The sequence below is a fragment of the Pinus tabuliformis genome, chromosome 2_2, assembly GCF_031772625.1.
Source record: "Pinus tabuliformis cultivar Carrire ecotype Pingquan chromosome 2_2, CPIR1, whole genome shotgun sequence".
In the NCBI taxonomy this organism is placed as follows: domain Eukaryota; kingdom Viridiplantae; phylum Streptophyta; class Pinopsida; order Pinales; family Pinaceae; genus Pinus; species Pinus tabuliformis.
In genome coordinates this window covers 442,127,958-442,143,978 of record NC_142300.1, presented here as the reverse complement: position 1 = coordinate 442,143,978, position 16,021 = coordinate 442,127,958, and the positions used below count along the sequence as shown (strand labels likewise).

At 34.6% G+C, this 16,021-nt stretch overlaps 1 long non-coding RNA gene across 2 annotated transcripts in view; it reads left to right on the top strand.

The window, feature by feature from the left end:
- LOC149193172 (uncharacterized) overlaps positions 1–14,859 on the top strand; it is a 32,838-nt gene extending 17,979 nt beyond the window's left edge. Inside the window, exons 3-4 of one of the 2 annotated variants that reach the window (XR_016254424.1) lie at positions 5,465–5,566; positions 14,568–14,859. This is a non-coding gene — a long non-coding RNA (uncharacterized LOC149193172). Of the gene's footprint in view, positions 1–5,464; positions 5,567–12,554; positions 12,894–14,567 lie in introns of those variants that run through there. The other variant, XR_016254423.1, reaches the window with a different exon arrangement.
- The last annotated feature ends 1,162 nt before the right edge of the window (positions 14,860–16,021 follow it).

Here is a 16,021-nt window from a genome sequence, read left to right as displayed (position 1 = left end):
ATTCCACCAGCTCAAACTCAACCGCTTCTGATCTAAAATTCATGAGAACAAAGTATTTCTCGTACAAAGATTGACTATATGGGCTTTTACTGGATATCTCACCTTCCAAAGGAAGGATGAATCCAGAGGCTACTTGGCCCGATTACAGACTCTGCCTGAAGAAATAAAATGTAAACACTTTCTGAATAATAGATCTGATGATCAACTGCTCCGATACCACGTAGAAATTTTGAATAATATGACACTTATTCACAGAGATTATCCTGATTATACATTATTGCGGAATACATGCATAATACATAACCTCCTCTACGTTGATCATCAATTTAACAGCATTAAAATCAATGAAACATCAATCGCATGCACACATTAACACAGTATGTAACCCGGGGAAAGCATACAGCTGAAAACCCCACACTATCTGTATATTATATTGATTGAGAACATGTAACAATACATAGTACAATACTCCTCACAAGTACTCAGTACTATCTCCACCTGTTACACACAAACTAGCTCAGATCTGATGCCTCAAATCTCCTCCACTGTTTGCTTGCCTCCACTGCGCAATCCTGCAAGAGAATAATGATGAATGGCTGAAGCAAACTCGTATTTCCTTGGCTGAACCACACAATCCTCATTGGCATTACTCAATCTCACTGATTGTGCAAGATCTCATGCACAACTATAGTCACAACTAATAGAAATCTCAACCTCTAACACCTGTCTCCACTGAATTGTCCATGCACTGAGTTAACTAATGCATTCTTCAGTTGCTTTATGAGTTAATAATTAGTGAATTAATTTAACAATTAATTCACATCACTCATCACTAGTCTATTTGCAGTTAGACTAAATACAACTAGTTTAACCAAGTCAAACTGAACACAACTCCATCAACTCCACAATCAACTCCACCGAAACTCAACCACATGAGTTCTAACTGAAGTCCTGCATGCAATAGCTCAACTGACCCACAAGAAAAGTGTATTTCCTTCTGACAGCTGCATGTGCCACATCTGTAGCTCAAACTGAAGTGCTCCAAGAGGATAAGATAATGTTTATAGTCCAAATATTATTATGAGACAATAATATTCGACTGTTCTATTTTTAGCCTGGCAGTCTAAAAATAGAAACCGCCCATATGTCTAAAAATAGAAGTCCATCTATTTTTACCAACATGACCAATCATCCACAAATAGCATTCTGCAACTCATAGACCATGATCCATATGTCTAAAAATAGACATAGTCTAAAAATGGACTTTGCACCAAAAATAGCCTGCGGGCCCACTTAGTGAAGGCGACTTCTTTCCACTAAGCTCCATCATCTTGTTGCATTCTCAACAAAAAATCCTTTCTTGGCTTTGCCAATGCCCATGTTCCTTGGATGCTTATCAACTTGAAAAATTTGCAAGGCATCATAACATGTAGCATCAATTTTCAGAAATTTATTTAATGAGATCTCTGAAACCCTATCGAATTTTATTGGTGTGGTGTCATATTCCTTCATTTCATATGTGTTGAAAAACATATCTTGTTGCAGCATAGCAAGAAGGTCCCCAACATCATGAACTTGTGCAACGCTTTCAGTGTTCATCATGGAATTGAGTTCTTCATGAGCACATGCAAAAACCAGCAAATGCTCTTGTTCATTCAAAAATTCCAAACACTTGTTCAAAAGCTTAGCATGCTTAAACCTGTTGTTTGGGACCTTTGAAAGTAACAAACTGTGAGCTAGCCAATACTGAAGGCTTCCAACAATTCCTAAAAAGGTACCTATTAGATCACCATGATTAGGAATATCAGAGTTATGATTTCCAAAAATGTTGCAGTACATACAAAGTTCAGGTCCAATAAATAAAAAGATATCATCGTTTATGCGATCATTCGGATAAAACTTGACAACCTGTTCCAAGATTGATAAGACTAATATGATTACCCATATAAGAATCTGCAAGAAATCGAGACAAAATTTGTAGGAAATCATCTATTTTTCATAAAAGCCTTGTTTTGAGAGAAACCTAGAGCCTACATTTGTATGAATGTCTTGATCTAGTTTACCATTTATAATGTAGATGCAAGAGCTGGAGGATGGTAATGATTTTGCATGGTATTTCTCACAGAAAATTAGTATTGCAAGGCCCCAAAGAAAACTAAAATCTTGTATTCCCAATTGAACCATGATGCAACCAGATGTGTTGGTATCCAATGAATTCATTTATTTGGTATTTTGGGTGTAAGGGTTTCCATGCCCAAATTTCGTTGGTTGCATCCAAAGTGCTAGATTGAAGAATAATTGGTATGACTTCATGTAGATATGGTAGCACAACTGATCCAATGGCTATTGATTGAGTGCCATCCAAAAATAGATTGTACTCCTTTGAGAGCACACATGTATGTAGAAGTGTATGATTTTGGAGAAGCCCAATCCAACACTGTTTTAGGACGGTTGGGTCATTTGAAAAAAATGGTACAAATACCTGATATTCTGTTATGTCAGGCATGCTCTTCATGCAACAATATGCATATTGCCTTGACAACTTCATGAGTTGCAAGGAGTTTGATTTTCACCTTACATCTAATCTGTTTTGCAAATGAAGGGTAATAAATGCCTCTAGATGTTAACAATGGTGATGCAACCAAAGTTTGGGTCTGCCCTGTTTAGCACACAGAGGAAACAAACTACCCATCGACATCATATACCTCTTGACCATTCACTGGGTCACTACAGTTAAACTTGTAAGTGTAATATTCCCAAATTGAAATTTTCCAATATAGCACTGAGTTTTCTAAGTTTATGAATTTTTCTGGTGAAGGTTTTAGTGAAAACGTTAGATGTCAGAGCATTGTATGTGTACTTTCATTGTTTTGGTTCCAAATGAGATAGTACAGGATGGTAACATATCTTTCACAAACATTAAACTAGAAAATACCATGGATATATGCCATGTGTCGATGGAATGATCACTTTTCATTAATGTCTTAACCCAGAATTATGACAGCAGTCAATAAAATGGCTCACAGTCTAGTAAACAGTTGTTATAGAGCACTAAAATTCAGACTGGAACCTGATTAATACACCGGTAATCAGACCTCCTTCCAACAACTATAAAGTCTCCCCCAAGTTCCACTTTATTATCAGTTTTGGTCCCTCAAGCAGAACCTAAACTCAGCTCCCCAAGTAAACTGTTATACACAGATTTTTGGAGGTGTATGAACAACAGAGAAATAACTTTGCCTCCTTATATAAATTGGTAGTTGGGTCTCTTCCACAAATATTTTTATTGCCACTCTGGCTTTATGCCCTTAGTGTCATCTGAGGGTTGAGTACAGGAAAAGTTATTATTTATAAAATATAACCCAATTGAGTTCTGAATTTTTCCTGCAAACAATGAATGCATGAGGTTCTGGCGGTGGGCTATTATTGAGAGTATTTTTTAATTGGAAGGATGTGGATATGAACTTAGTATCTTAATTGATTCCATTTCCTGCATGAAAATAAACAAATTGGATTGAATCATTCGGTTTTTGCGAAGGTTTTATTTATGGTGAATATGTTGAAACTTGTTAGAAGGATAATGATTTTGATTCTCCTATCTGGTTTCTTGAGGCCTCATCCTACAAAGTTGATAAACAAATTTAAGGCCACCTGACTTAGGTTGTGACAACTGATAATTAAAATAAAACATTGTTGCCAAAGTAGGACTCTTAAAGTAGGCTTGAGGCACTGTAAGAGCCTGCATACATTAGGTGGATTTGATTAATTAATTTCAGGGTGGAGACACTCGAGATCTTTGCTTAAATAACTCCTTGTTAAAACTGGTGATTTTTCAAATAATCATTTCTCATCTCCTGTGGGTATTTTCGAATATTGACTAGGAAAAAAAAATATTTGGGAAAAATAATGATTTTGGAAAACAAGGGTCATTTCAGACAACTCTCTGCATTAGATTTGATTGAACAAAAAATCCACTTACATAATAGAGTAAAAAAAGATTACTTTATGGGAAAATTAAATAGAATCGTAGCTCAGGTATCTGTGTGTGAAGTATAGCGACTTGGCTTGGAAAAAAATTGGCTATGAAAAAGAGTCAATAATTTGACATTCTCTTTTAAAAAACTTGACAACTACAGTTGAAAATCTGCAGAAGATAGTAGTGGAAATGGGCCAAAATAGTTTCTTCATGAATCAGTGACCCGTGAGTTCAACCTGTGAGTCTAGTTAGTGGCAATTTTTATGTGAAGCCTTTTAATATTCATAAATCGTGCAAATTTTAAATTCGTGTGCATCATTTATATATTGATTTCTTGAAGCAGCAAATAGTCTTTGCAAGTCCCATAGTACCAAATTTCTTGAAGAAAGTCCTTGGATATATTGGGACGTTCTTTTACTCCAATATTATATTTTCTTGTGTTGTATAATGAAATTTTCCAGCATGTTCTTCCCCCTCTTTTCCATAAGCTCAATACAAGGGGTAGTCTAAAACCATCTCTGGCTATCCTCAAACAAGTTGGGAGATGGCCCAGGAACCTCGAATAGACAAATTATCATCTCCTACTCCCTAATACCCATAAATAATGAATAAAATCAAGAGAAGTTTCTCTTTTCAATCTCAATTTGGGAGAAAACCTTCCAACTAACTGTCACATAATCTCCCCAATGCCCATAAACAATGAATAAAAATAAGAAAAGTTTCTCTTTTCAATCTCAAGTTGGGAACAAACCTTCCAACTAGCTGTCCCTTATGTGTTACTTGTGTTTTATGGTTTTCATTCATGTGCCTTATCTATTTCACCACCTATGGTGCTGCGCTCTGAAAGTGTGCCCTCTATCATAAAATAATCCTCACATCTTGCCATTCCCTCAACCCCATAATCTTGTGCAAGTTGGTTTTGTTTGGGTTAAATTGTTATAAATTTAAAATTAGTTATCATCAAAAGAATTGGTGAACATACTATTGTGCTAAACAGCCTTAAAGTTCCCCCTGAAATTAAATATAACTATCAGTAGTAAATAGTCCTTATCTACTTGAATATTTCATGCATCTCCATTTGTAAAGTGAACATTGAGGGCTCGTGAGTTGGTTGTTATTGAGCTTAATGAATGCTTGAGAGTTGACGTCTTCAATCTCACTAAATAGAGAATGAGAAGTAAAAGAAAACTGTGCAAAACCATGTATCCTAGCCACACCTAAAACTGGGATCATAACCCCCTGTTCCCCTGCTGCTAGGCATATAGTACAGAGTCATTAGACAACTGTCAATGTTGTAATCCATTTTGTGTTTTCATTGATGTCTCCAGTGGTATTGGACTAGTGAGAAATGTTTCAAAAATGTTGACAGATGAGAACTTGTTGAAATTGACTTTGTTCAAGATGGAGGAATGTTTGGGAAAAAGTAGGACATCAAATACTCTACCTTGGCTGATTTTAATAATAATGTGTGTATCTTTGCTGATGCAGGATGTTCTTGCTTGGTTGGGAAAAATTTGGCAAAGGTGACTGGAGGAGCATCTCAAGGAATTTTGTTATACATAGATAGGAACAATTCGGTCTACAAATCTGGTACAATGATCTTATCCTTGCAAGTTTGATCCCTTGTTTATGACTAGCAACAATGTTTCCCAAGCAAAATAATGTTCTAAATTTTATGGTTCATCTCCTCCCTTATGGACAGTGTAAGGAAGGTAATTACTCGGCTCGCTTGACTCCTGGAACAATGATTTTTCTATAATGACCCATGCAACGTAATATATTTCTAATTCTGGAGCGGAATTCTCAGTTTGTCTAAGCATTCGAGCCTTCCTTCTTAGTGCACTAATTTGACCTCAATTGATTTCTTTTAATGCAAAAAAGGGCTCGACTTCCTTGATGAGACTCGTTCGAAAAATATGTGGAGTAAATATGCTGGAACTTTCAACCTCTTTGAAGAAACAATACTGCCCTAATATTTGCTGATCAATCTGCTTGGTGACTACCAAAATCAGTGATTACTTTTGAGAGAAGGATAGCTATTCGGCCTCCGTATTTTATATTTACTTTGGCACCAAGTCAAGGCTCTCAACTTCTTAACTCTGCTTGCAATTCATCCCCCTACGTGTTGATGATCCTCAGCCCTCTAGAAGATAGATCATGGACTTGATCTGTTGCTTGGACACAAAATTAATTTTAGGACCAATATATTACTCCACTCTCCTTCACATTCTATTACACTTCTACCAATGAGAGTGAATATTTTTGTTCTTCCAAAAAAAAGATATGTACTTTCTTCGCACTTGTAAGACTATGATTTCTTGATTTGGATGCCAACCTAGGATGTTTTGAGTTTTTATGGTTATAATAACATTATTTCTTGTCCATTATTTTGTGTGCATTTGTAAGTGTAGCATATATGAAGGTAGTCATGTGATGCATAAGGATAATAATTCACATGTTAATTTTTGTAAACAGATAAATGTAATGTTGAATGTTCAAATGGTCAAGAGGATATAACAAGAGTCCAAGACAAAGCAAGCACACATGCCTGTCTGCCAAGACTTTTTGGGCATGGTTTCGGGCTGATTTTAATAATTTATAACCTCCCAATTGCTTAGAAAGGTACTTTTTTTCAACACACGCAGACAATTAGGGATAGATGCAAATAATTATGACAGAGGCCAGCACCCCAAGTATCTGCTAATAGCTTTCTATGGAAATATCCAGTGTTACACAAGGACATACTCCCAAGATTGGGGACATGCTCCTTGCATCCTCACGACCACAGGCCTCAAGGAAACCTAGCAAAAGATTTCATTACATCTTCTCTTTTTCAAAAAATACATGAAATGCACAGTGAAATTTTTTGTTGGTGTGCAGGGACACTTCCCAAAAAGTTGGGCTTGTGGATGCCCCCTCCTGCAAAGGGGGAAATTTGGACAACTGGCATGTTTTTTTTTAACATAAAAAAGTGAGAAAAAAAAGGCTAAAAAAGCTTAAATCACCTAACCTAACCTAGTGTCTCTACACCATTTCCATCTCCATTTGATATTTATACTTACCATTCAAAATTCTCTTTCAGCTTTCAAATTCTCTTTGCAAAGAGAGTCAATTTGCGAAGGAAGAAGGTGTTGTTTATAGCTGATCCACTAGGAGGAGGTATTAGAAAGCTAAAACCAAGCCACCAAATAGATTCATCATTCTGATTTTGGATTTTGTTGGGCTAGTCTGTGTTTAACTATCAACAACCTCAGTTTATGATATTTGATAGCTAAGGGTTTATCGTTTAAGTATTTAACTTGAAAGGTGAAACCTACAGTCCAACATTTAACAACCAGGAAGATGGTTATGGTCACTTAAAGATGGGGTCCGCTATTATAGGGACCCCAACATCCCCTTATCCCCCATGATGCTCTCTAAAATTCAAGGGGTGTCTCCACTTGTCCTAAAAGTGCATTTTCCAGCTCGTGCATCCCCACATTCAGAAACTTGGTGGAACATTGGAATTATCAGTGTAAGGTTTCTTCTCATGAGGAAGCACCCCATCTTAGACAAGTGAAACTAAATAATTTTAACAAGAACTGGGTTTACTTGTTAAATCCAAATTTAATTTTTTCCTCTTGAGACCCTTCCTAGTTACAGTCATCTAGATATGGGGTCTCCCATGCTAGTGACACTAACATCCCCCTGTCCCCCATGAGGCCCCCTAAAATTTGGGGGGGGGGGGGGTGTCTTCATATGACTCTCAAGTGTGTTTCCCAGCTCCTGCATCCCCATGTTTCATAAATTTGGTGGAACATTAGAATTATTAGTGTAAGGATACTTTTCATGAAGAGCCATCCCCTCTTAGCTCTGGGGAGTTGAGGCTTTTTAAACAAGAATTGGTTTTACTTGTTCAAGACAAATTCAACTTTTTCCATTCCAGTCGTTTCCTACAAGTGCACAAACTCATATGCTAGCATTTATAGCTTAATGAGGATGTTGATTCCCTTGTATTCTTGTCATTAGATTTTTGTAGCTCTCTTTTCTCCATGATGTACTCATTGTCCCTTAAAGTAATATATGATGCATCTAAAAAATGTAGGATTCTGTCAAATTTTAATTACTTCTCGCTTTTAAAAACCTTGAAATAATGGACTACAAATTGATATATTAAATACCAAACACATATTAATTTATTGAGCACATGGTCAAGTGATTAAAGCACTTTCTGTGCTCAGAGTTGGGTTCAAAACCCAGAAGACATGTCACACCAATGCTGCCGACAAAGTTAACTTTTGCATCCATGTTCAGTAGAAGTCCAAGTAACATGGATGACCTAAGGATGTAGAGTATCTCAATGAATGATGTCAGGTCAAGCCTTATATGGACTTTATAGAATAGATACTTCTTGTTCATGGAATTTGAGCCAAAGGAAGAGTCAACAGTTAACAAAGGGCTATTTAACAACAAAGAAAAAAAATCGTGCCTATGACCAAAATACCATGAATGATAATAAGTTAATAACACATTAATCTAACCTTTACATACTTCATTGTAGACTTTTTTAACTCATCCAAAACCAAACCTAACTAGAGTTGTAGCACTAATTAGGGAAAATCCTTGGTTTTTCCCTGCAGTATTACCAATTCAAAACCCTAATAGGTTACCAATAGGGTGCTTAGTTCAAAACTCAATGGCTAGGTATATCAAATGCTAAGAAATAAACCTTAGTTCAATTCTCATAACAAAACTATATAGTTCTATCCAAAATGACCTAAAAGAATAAAAATAAAAAATATGTAGGATTCAAAGAAACATTTAGAGTTTTAATCCAAATTGTTATATTCTCATACCAAACTTCTCTTAATCTATAAAACAATATGATATGTCCCAAAGTATGGCAAGCAACATGTGAATGTTGAAACCCCATTGATCAAACTTTTAGATGCCTCAATTAAGTCCAATTTTACCTCCTAGCCAATAGACAAAGTTGTAGCACTAATCAAAGTTCCAAAGCCTCGATGAGGCCATGTTGAATCAACTATTCAAAACCCCATCCAATTTATTCCTTGTACATGTCCTTGTGGAACTCCCATGTTTTGGATGCCAAAATATTTTTGTTACTCCCATAAGTGGGTATGATATTTTTGTTTAGCAGGTAGGACTTAGAATAAGATTGAAATAGATTGAGGCTTTTGATGCCCTAATGGTTAGTAATATGGGTGGTTGTCCCTGTAGCTCATAAAAATTGATTATATACTATTGCATAACATTGAAATATTCATAGTTCAAGTACGATTTCCTACCAAAAAATGACCCAAAAAAACTATCGGGGTACTAATTGACCATTCTACATTTAATAGTGAGAGTAGCCATTTCTTACAAAGAAATGACTGGAAAAAACTATCATGTTACCATCAGGCCATTGATTTTCACCTAAGAGATTGATAAAATCATAAAATGCTAAGCCATCAACCAAAGCTTGTATTCAGCCCCCTACTTGTATAAACAAAATGTTAAGCCATCCACCAATTTTTATGGCCAACCCGACTTGTATCATGTATAACGTGATTTTCAAAGGAGTCAATATTGGTGCAAGTGTAATGTCCCTCTCCAAATGATCACACCAAGGGGAAAAAAAGATATAAAAAAGAGACTCATGTCATTCTGATGATAAAAGAGAGATGAATCTCACTCTTTGGGCATGCATAATCATTTCCTCATAATGATTTGGAGAGCTCTTGTGACTTTTGAGTGCTATGAGTGAAACATTTATACTATTGTTCATGAGAGAAGAAAATACACTTGATGACCTTATATACTTGTATTAAACTAAAGTCTATGTTTAAGACTATATGGTTGTATTCAACTAAAATCTCTATATAAGAGTATATAGTTGTATAATTGTATTCAACTAAAATCTTTGTTTCAAACTATGTTGTGTCTTGTGCATCTCTGTGGGACCTATATTCATAATGTTAACGCCATGTCTCTTATAATTTTAGTAGTTGGGCAGTTTTACGTCCACAATAATTGGTTGCATCTCGAGCGTCTGGAAAAATACGAAAAGAAACTCCGATATCCAATTTTGTTGGCCAGAAGAAGGAAATGCGTACAATTGGTCCTAGTGATTTTGTTCTAGAATAGGAGAGAGGGTCGTCTTTTGAGAAAAATGGAGATAAGGGGGAAGAGTCATGGTGTCCATTTCATATTATTTTTAGTTAGTTAATCATGGACAGTTAAATGCTTTTGATTATGGTGTTCAAATGGTTCCATGGTTTTCCATGCTTGAAAAGTTGGAATTGGACATAGAATCAATTTAGGAACTAGTTTACTAGAAAATACATAAAGTATTGATTATATATATGGTGAATTGGCCCGCCATACTAGTTTTGTACTAAACGAACCAGTTTGATATGGAACCGGTCACTAAACCAGTGCAAGGGCCAGAACATCCTCTTTCAGGGTCAAACAGGTTGAATTGGTTGGTTCTGGTTCTAGTTTGGTTGGTTTTAAAAACCCTTGTCCTTTGAAATAGATTTTATCATTTTAGGCAATTCTCTTGGAATTTTTACATTATATTTTGAGAAATTTGACTAGAGTTGAAATTGACATTTTCCAATAATTATGTCTTATGATATTTATGTTTGTATTATGTTGCCCTTGTTGGTCATTGGTCTTATTGTTTAGAAGAGAGATCGACCTTCATGTGAAAATGATAATAATATAGAGCCTAGGTAATACTATAAATTGCAACAGTTTATCTGAGTGTGTCCATCAAAGTTTAATTTGACTTGTTTATCTTATGTTGCAATTCAATTCTTTTCTTTGTCCATCAGAGTTATGAAAATAAAGAAAAGTTGCCATACAAGTAGGCAAGAGGATTGCCAGAAGTATAGGTACGTATTTATAAGTAGACTCGAGAGTGTAAAGATCACTACATGTTAATAAAACTTACTGTAAACATGTTGTGTTTTTAACTCTGCAGTGAGGAACTCGTTGGCCAAAATAAGTACTTGCTTATTATGTCTTCAACATGATTTTCCTAAAATAGCCTGCCAACTGTCAATTCACTGATATCCTATTTGGGTGTGAGAATACACCTTGCAATGCAACAAGAAATTCCATTTGGTCTTTACCTCTCCTTTCTCCGACATCTTGCATACCCTTTCATCCCATTCTTCTTTGGGTTGTTCACACCTTCTTATTACTCATCTCAGCCTATGAGATGATGATTTTAGGGTAGCATTGGATGTGCTCCAGCTTTGAAATTTTTTGGAGGGGCTAGAACACATGAGATATCCAAGACCCAGAAATCGTTTGGTCAAATTCCACTCGGATTGTATTTTATTAAAATAATAAATATTTTTAATGCGGTTCTTAAGTCTAAACCTAGGAAAATTATATTATTAATGGGTATTAATAAAAGTATGGGTGAGAAGCTTCTAAGAGATGAGGATCAAGTCTAATTTAATCTTAATCATTGATTAGAGAATTAATCTCAGTCGTTGATTCATCAATGGGAAAAGTATAAGAGGAGGCTTGACGTTCAGTTGGAGATACACCAAGAGAGCATATTGATCAGTTAGTTCAATTTTCTGGGCCACGGTTTCATGAGAGAATCGAACCAGTGATCTGTTGCAGTGAGAGGGGAAAAAGCAGAGATTTGGATCAGAAATTAAGTTTTGAGCTAAAGAGTACATGGCAGAGAGGCAACTTGAGTGAAAAGAAGACAGCGCAGAGGACTACACCGCCCAAGAGGGGCTCACGTAGAGCCTACACAGTCCAAGAGGGCCTCATGTAGTGGTGGTGCAAAGTGTCATCTATAGTCCGAGATTTTGTTGGGAAAGTGAAGTTCTGAGCCAAGAGGGTTGAACGACAATCTTCATCCAGCAAATCGATCCAGCAGATCGGGTGACACAGTCCTCTAGAGGTAGGACGCAAATCCATGCAGTGATCACATAGGGACTGTGGAGTATTTTCAGGGAGGGTTCCAGATCGCTCATTGAATTAGTTGGGGCTTGGGGACGAGGTAAACCATCGTATGTATTTCTTGTTGTCGTGATTTCTTTGTAAGGTTTTCGGTGTGAGAGGTAACTTGTTGTACCTAGATTCTGCTTGCTTAATAATATAAAACCCTCTCTCTGTTGCATTGGTTTTCCCAAGTTGGGTTTTTCTAGGGACGTGTTGTCCAAAAATAATGGTGTCTCTTGTGTGTGTGTTTCAATTATTGCTTCAGCTTATGATCTGTATATCAGTGTAGGTTGCAATAGTGTTTACATCAATGTTTATGTAATTAAATAACTTTTTGAATGAAATAACAAGTAGGAGATGTTAAACCAATCACTGCAATAGGATTTATATTTCTAGATTCAGAAATTTTCCCATGAGAGTTCATTCTTAGCTGAACAATGAGCTATGACCTATCTTTTTCATCCAGGGATACTATGTTTCAGGTAGTCTTGGGCCTTGATTCTTTCATTTGTGTTGAAGTTGTCTATATGATATTGCTAATTCCTCTTGATGTGTCTCTTCCATGTACTTTGGTATCTTGATGAAATGTTACTAAATTCCAATGTTGATTTTCTTTTTGTAGGATGAAAAGTATTGGCCATTGATTCCCCCATTACCATCACATGCCTAAGGAAGAGAGCGTCTCGGGCCATGTTATGGTAGTCTTATTCATGGGAAGCATCTTCATGACATTGTGATTACTAGTTAGATTCATTATCCAATATATTTTTCCCATCCCCATTTGAACTATCTTATAATACAAATTGTAATTTTGTTTATGAAATTGGGATGTGATCTTCTTGTAATTTTTCATAAAGAGTCATGATGTTGCCATTCATTTTATTATAGGTAAACCTTTATGATTCATATTGATTTTTTTGTAACTTGGTTTAACCGATAATTGTGTAGTATTCAAAACCTATGTTGTTAATAAAAATATTGCTAAGGTTGCTCAAATGAGAGAATAATTATTTCCTAGAGGGAGGATAAATCAAATTGTAAGGATTCATGCAACTACTACAAAACTATCTATAGTGAGTATTTACCTACACAAATTTATTTCGAGACATTCTCGTTATCAAGCCCACTATCTTTTCTCCCTGGAGGGCGATGATAAGATAAGTTTAATAACGTCCAACAAACGACATTATCTTATCTTATCTATTCCCCATAGTAGAGGGCCTTTTGGCCTTGAGAAGGAGTGAGAGGCCACTAGATCAATGGTTTTCATATTAGATAAATTATACATAAGTAGTGGCACTCTGTTTATACCTTCACCCTATATTATATTTGGTATTGAGGAATATAATTATCAAGGATGATGGATGGTGAATTAAGCACTTCATATGATATAAATTTTTAAATATGATAACCTATGACTAGCTCAACCATCCGTAATTTAATTCAATAACATGACCAACAATTACAAGATGTTAACTCTAAAATTTACAAGTTCAATAATTTACATGTAGTTGCTTTAATTTGGGAATGTTCCATTTTAGTTAGAGGTGTCTTTTGGAATCCTGGTGAGCTCAGAGTATGATTAGAGCCCTTCTAGATTTTATCCCATTTTAATAAATTGAAGGATAGTAAGTCCTTTGCTCTGGGTGCCCTTCTTTGTTGTTTATAGTAGTTACTAGTCATAATATGAGCAGATCCTCTTAGTGGACAACTCCTTTGCATAATTTTTATTTGGAGGACTCTAAATGGTTGGTCATAGGTCTGTTGTGTATGTTGTGATATGAAATAGAGCCCTTTATGTTGCCTCTAAGATTTCTAATAATGGATAAAATAGCAGCATAAAGGGTTACAAAGATCTTCATCTAATAATTACAGAGATCTTTGTTTCACATTTTTAGATTTGTGATAAAAAAGGCATAGTGAAACTTTTCAGATTACCATATTTGTTAGATTTACACAAAACTAATTTATTAACCTCACAACGCTTTGAATGTATCATCATTATTGAACGAAATTTTATATCCTTGGTTCTTGTGTTGTTTTCTAAATATTTGAATATTATGATGTGTAAGGGAAATCATGGTAGTTGTTTGGAGGCCAAGATGCAACTAATAAATTATTATGTTAGTAAGAGGTTTATTTTATATGGATCCTAAGCATCACGACATATTGGGGTAGGCTACACACCCACATGTATGGGTAACTTTAGGAGAATGTTTTCTTCTATGATGCAATTTTTTAGCCAACTTTCATACATTATTTATTGCATGTTGTCTTTTTATGTCCTTTTATTTTAACAAGTTATTTACAACTTGAGCTTTTTGGCATGTAACTTAGTTAGCATGATTGTGCTTAAGTTTTTCCTGAAGGTTGAATGATAAGTCCTAAGGTGTTATTTTCTATGGTGACATTTTATTTCCTTTGTTTATACAAGTAATCTCGCTACATAGTGGCCACTATCGCCTAACAAAAGAAAATTTGCTTGATTTTCTTTCTTTTCCAGGAAAAAATGACATTGCAATTGTTGATGTTGAGGTATATGTCAAATCAATTACTTATAGTCTACTTTATTTTATATTTTAGTGTTCGTCTTTCATTTCTTATACTTTACATTATATCTTCTTTCATTTTTCAGAAGAGGAAGTCAGTGTTGATGGTAACAAGCAGGAATTGAAGAAAGAGGAGAACAATAACAATGAAGTCAGAAATGAAAAAGAGAGACAAGAGAGCCGGTATAGCCCTTAAAGCTAACATCCCACATGAGACACACATATACAAATTGATTGTCAAGTCTTTAGAGTTGGTGAATTCACCTATATTTCCTTGGCAACACAATGATAATGTTTTGAAGTGATGAAACAATATTTTATGTTTAAACTGTTGTCCAACCAATATTAAGTTGGAAAACCATATTGTAATACTTGACATTTTATATAATATAATTTATGTGGTTGAAATTATTTATAGTTGAACTTGATATTATTTAGTATTGTAATTAACATATGTAAATTTTCGTTTTCATATTGGATGAACATGCACATTAGATGATATTTTTTTTTTAATTTTTTCACAAAATCATACTAATTAATTTATGTTGATTAATAATGAACACATAAAATCAATCTAAAACTAGTAAATTAGTAGTTTATATTGATTAATGATGAATACAAATAAAATGAATATAAGACTAAGTTAGTTGTTTATAATGATTATTAATGAAATTAATTGAAATGAATATAAACTACTGACTCAGTCATTTATAATAATGAATATGAAACTACCAAAAAATAATAAATGACTACTACAAATGATAAATTTGTGATTACAAATGACAACTAAATTTTGCATATATACGACTATTAGTAGCTAATTTACTGTATCTTATAACATGACCGAAATTTAGTCATATTTTTTTGGTCATTAATTAGTTTCAAACGATAATTAAAATTTGCATAAATATGACTATTAGTAGCTAATTTACAGTATCTTATAACACGACCAACATTTTGGTCATATTTCTTTAGTCATTAATTGGTTTTCTCAGGTGACCATATAGTAATATATTTTGTTGTATATTTGGTCATTAATTGTGGCAATTAATGACTAAATCAATGACCAAATTTATGAGTAAATATACTACTAGACAATAAAATTGAGACAACCAATTAATGACTAAGTTAAAAACGAATAAAAGTTGGTCGTGTTATAAGATACTGTAAATTAGCTACTATTGGTCATCGACTGAAAAATTGTCGTTTATATGCAAATTTCGGTCATTTTTTTAGTAACTAATTAGCCTTTTTTTATTAGGGCTCATAGGGCCAAGAAATAGGTTTCTATTCAGTTTTTGAGAGCTAGTGGTCATCTTTTCATCACACTCAAATTTATAATATATGTATAAATAAAAAAATAATATATTTCAAATCATATGCATGTGAGTGGACTAGGAATTGTAACCAAAAAATATATTAAAAGTATAAATATAAAGAAAATATAACCAATCATGTCCATTTGATTCAACATTCATGAGATAAGCACCATTGAAGCAAGATAATAGATAGAGACAAAATAATAATTTTCCAGACGTTG